General features: G+C 38.3%; 1 long non-coding RNA gene across 2 annotated transcripts in view; it reads right to left on the bottom strand.

Moving 5' to 3' along the window:
• Nucleotides 1-948: 948 nt before the first annotated feature.
• Nucleotides 949-4,269, bottom strand: part of LOC129409729 (uncharacterized) — a 3,617-nt gene continuing 296 nt past the window's right edge. The window contains exons 1-3 of one of the 2 annotated variants that reach the window (XR_008632525.1): nucleotides 3,998-4,269; nucleotides 2,455-2,576; nucleotides 949-1,068 (exon numbers count right to left, since the gene is read on the bottom strand). The exon at nucleotides 3,998-4,269 is cut by the window's right edge and continues 292 nt beyond it. This is a non-coding gene — a long non-coding RNA (uncharacterized LOC129409729). Of the gene's footprint in view, nucleotides 1,163-2,454; nucleotides 2,577-3,997 lie in introns of both variants that reach the window. The other variant, XR_008632526.1, reaches the window with a different exon arrangement.

Raw genomic sequence — 4,269 nt, 5'->3', positions numbered from 1 at the left:
ACAATAAGAAAAAGAAAAAAAACAAACAATTTTCTTCATTATTTGTCTCCAAAACCAAAATCAAAAAACAGAAAATTATTATTATTTTTTTCCTTTTTTTCATAACAGACTAAACCCGGACTAAACCAGGACTAAAACTGGACTAAACAGAACTAAACCAGGACTAAAACTGGACTAAACCAGAACTAAACCAGGACTAAAACTGGACTAAACCAGAACTAAACCAGGACTAAAACTGGACTAAAACTGGACTAAACCAGGATTAAACAAGGTCTAAAACTGGACTAAAACAGGACTAAACCAGGACCAAAACTGGACTAAACCAGGATTAAACAAGGTCTAAAACTGGACTAAAACAGGACTAAACCAGGACCAAAACTGGACTAAACCAGGACTAAACCAGGTCTAAAACTGGACTAAAACAGGACTACAACTGGACTAAACCAGTACTAAACCAGAACTAAACCAGGACCAAAACTGGACTAAAATTGGACTAAACCAGGACCAAAACTGGACTAAAACTGGACTAAACCAGGACTAAAACTGGACTAAACCAGGACTGAGCCAGAACTAAACCAGGACTAAAATCAGGACTAAAATCAGGACTAAAACCAGATCTAAACCAGGACTAAACCAGGACTAAACCAGGTCTAAAACTGGACTAAAACAGGATTAAAACTGGACTAAACCAGGACTAAAACTGGACTAAACCAGGTCTAAACCAGGACTGGACCAGGACTTTAAATCTCCGATGACAAATCACATTTCCATGGCGAAAATCGTTTGACTCTGCAGCAGAAAAGTTTGTGCAGCTTTACCAGTGACAGTGTTTGTTTGTTTGTTTGTTTCTTTCTTTTTGTTTCTTTGTTTGTTTCTTTGTTTGTTTGTTTGTTTGTTTGTTTCTTTGTTTCTTTGTTTGTTTGTTTTTTGTTTCTTTGTTTGTTGTTTCTTTGTTTGTTTGTTTGTTTGTTTCTTTGTTTGTTTCTTTGTTTGTTTGTTTGTTGTGACTCACCGCAGACGCTCGAGCAGAACCCGAACAGAACCAGCACCAAAAACAACATCTCTGCCCTGAAACACAAGAAACACAACGACTCAACTGAAACCACTGCGCCCACGTCCAGGCAAATGAAGCTCAGCGGGGGCAGCAGCTACAGGAGACGATCTGGATTTACAGAAACAAAACAAAAGAGTGAAATAAAAACTCCAGGGTCACGAGGAGCGAGTTTGTACGAACATTTTACGACGAGTTACAGACCGAGGAGACAATTTTTCAAGTCGGGTTTGAGTCAAAATCTAGTCCTGATTTAGTCCTGGTTCTATACTGGTTTAATCCTGGTCCAGTCCTGTTTCAGTCCTGGTTTAGACCTGTTTTATACCTGGTTTTGACCTAATTTAATCCTGGTTTACAGTCCTGCTTTTTAGTCCTGCTGAAGTCCTGGTTTAATTCTGGTTTGGACCTGATTTAGTCCTGATTTAAATCCATTTTAGTTCTGGTTTAATCCTGGTTTAATCCTAGTTTAGAGAACTGCTTTAGTCCTGCTTAAATCCTGCTTTAGTCCTGGTTTAGTCCTGGTTTTGACCAGTTTAATTCTGGTTTATAGTCCTGCTTTTTAGTCCTACTTTAGTTCTGGTTTATTCCTGGTTTGGACCTGATTAAATTCTGTTTTAGTCCTGGTTTTGACGGGTCTAATCCTGGTTTAATTCTGGTTTAATCCTGGTTTATAGTCCCTCTTTTTAGTCCTGCTAAAGTCCTGGTTTAGTCCCAGTTTGGACCTGATTTAGTCCCAGTTTAGTCTTGGTTTGGACCTGCTTAACTCCTAGTTTAGTCCTGGTTTTAGTCCTGATTAAGTCCTGGTTTAGTCCTGGTTTAGACCCGGTTTAATTCTGGTTTAACCCTAATGTATAGTACTACTTTTAGTGTTGTTTAAAATCTGGTTTATTCCTGGTTTAGTCCTGCTTCAGTCCTGGTTTAGTCCTGGTTTTAGTCCTGTTTAAGTCCTGGTTTAGTCCCGGTTTCATTCTGGTTTAGTCCTGTTTAAGTCCTGGTTTAGTCCTGGTTTTAGTCCTGTTTAAGTCCTGGTTTAGTCCCGGTTTCATTCTGGTTTAGTCCTGTTTAAAGCTGGTTTAGCCTGGTTTTAGTCCTGTTTAAGGTTTAGTCTGTTTTAGTCCTGGTTTAGTCCTGTTTAAGTCCTGGTTTAGTTCTGGTTTGGATCCTGAAAACGTCAGCTGTGTCGCATAAACGAGTTTCCAGCGACAAAACTGAAGCTGTAACAAAATAATTTAGTAAAATCAACCAAAAAAAAAATCCTCTTGGCGATAAATCGATACGACAGAACACGATATCGATCCTGTACCGTCACATTAAACGATAAAACGATAAATTGATATGTAGATATTTTTGCGCACACACAGTGGACGTTTTCAGCTGGGTTTTCTTGTTTTTCGTCGGTTTACCTTTCGTTGGTCGTCGTCCGTTAACTGGAGCCGTCGCAGTGTCGATCCCAGAAGAAGAGGAGGAACTGGAAGAAGCGGAAGTGACCGACTCCAGAGTCAAACATCGCTCCTGAAAACAACTTCTGAAAAAAACAAACAAACAAACAAACAAACAAACAAACAAAAAACATAAGAAAAAGAAGAAGAAGAGTTTAAATCGACTGGAGAAACATTAAAATAAAAATCTGAGACGTTTCTTTTATCGCAGCTCAAGTCTCTAAAACCAGAACTAAACCAGGACTAAACCAGGTCTAAACCAGGTCTAAATCAGGACTAAATCAGGACTAAACTAGAACGAAAACCAGGTCTAAAACAGGACTAAACCAGGTCTAAAAGAGGTCTTAACTAGTTCTAAATCAGGACTAAACCAAGACTAAACCAGGATTAAACCAGGACTAGACCAGGTTTAAACCAGGTCTAAACCAGGACTAAACCAGGACTAAACCAGGACTAAACCAGGTCTAAACCAGGACTAAACCAGGACTAAACCAGGTCTAAACCAGGTCTAAACCAGGTCTAAACCAGGACTAAACCAGGACTAAAACCAGGACTAAACCAGGACTAAACCAGGTCTAAACCAGGTCTAAACCAGGACTAAACCAGGACTAAAACCAGGACTAAACCAAGACTAAAACCAGGTCTAACACTGGTCTTAACTAGGTCTAAATCAGGACTAAACCAGGACTAAACCAGGTCTAAATCAGGACTAAACCAGGTCTAAATCAGGATTAAATCAGGACTAAACCAGGTCTAAACTCGGTCTAAACCAGTTAGAAAAATCTCCTGCCCGAACTTGTTGCCTGGTCTCAAATAAAAGCCTGGTCTGTTAAAATGACATGAATTAAAGAACTTTTTACTTTATTTGAGTCGATTCAACTGGGCAAGTATTCTGTAAAATATTTCTGATTTGAAAAAAAAAAAAAGACTGCAAATATTAAAATCCACACGTCTGCAAAGTTTTGGAATCGACTGTTTCCTTTAAAAAACTGAAACAATTTCCAAGAACCATTTCCTGTTTCCCGTCACATGCAGCACACCAAAAAAAACAAAAACGCCACAGCAATCGCACACGACGCCTTTAAATCTGCTCAAACCGAACCAAACCAAAAACCTAAAACCTAAAACCCAAAAAACCTAAAACCCAAAACCTGAACTTCAAATAATGGATGATTTTTGTTTGTTTTTTTGTCTTCACTTTTGCTCAAACTATTATAAATACAGAGAAACCTGAAAAACACAAATGCAAATGTAAACAAAACAACACTACTACTACTACTACTACTACTACTACTACTACTACTACTACTACTACTACTACTACTATTACTACTACTATTATCATCAGTGTAGTACTGGTGGAAGTTGTTCCAAAACAATGATGCAACTCCAAATACTGTGACGCAGTTGACACGAGAACTGTTTTTACTACACAAACATTTCATTTTTTACTTTTCCTGAGTTCACTTTTGTCATATTTTTAGATAATAAGAAGTGTGGTACTTACAGGTAGTACGAGCTCGCAGTAGTAGTACTTGTAGTAGTTGTAGTAGTATTAGTAAAAGTTGTAGTAGTCAGTGAGGGTCTTAGATGAAGTGAGGGGTTTTCCTCATGTGGGGCTTTAATCTTGTGACTGAACTGAAACGTCATTGGTGGGGTGAGGGGCGGAGCTAAACAAAAACACAAAAGTGAAAGTAAAAAGTCAAAGTTTATTAGAGTTTAACTTGGAAACGCTTTTCTCCTTTCTTTGTCTGGAATGTTTCACACTGTGGCATTAAA

Source organism: Boleophthalmus pectinirostris, unplaced genomic scaffold, assembly GCF_026225935.1.
Source record: "Boleophthalmus pectinirostris isolate CB_2022bp ecotype Guang Dong unplaced genomic scaffold, ASM2622593v1 HiC_scaffold_20, whole genome shotgun sequence".
NCBI lineage: Eukaryota > Metazoa > Chordata > Actinopteri > Gobiiformes > Gobiidae > Boleophthalmus > Boleophthalmus pectinirostris.
The sequence above is the reverse complement of the archived record's forward strand: the minus strand, read 5'-3'. Positions and strand labels throughout refer to the sequence as shown.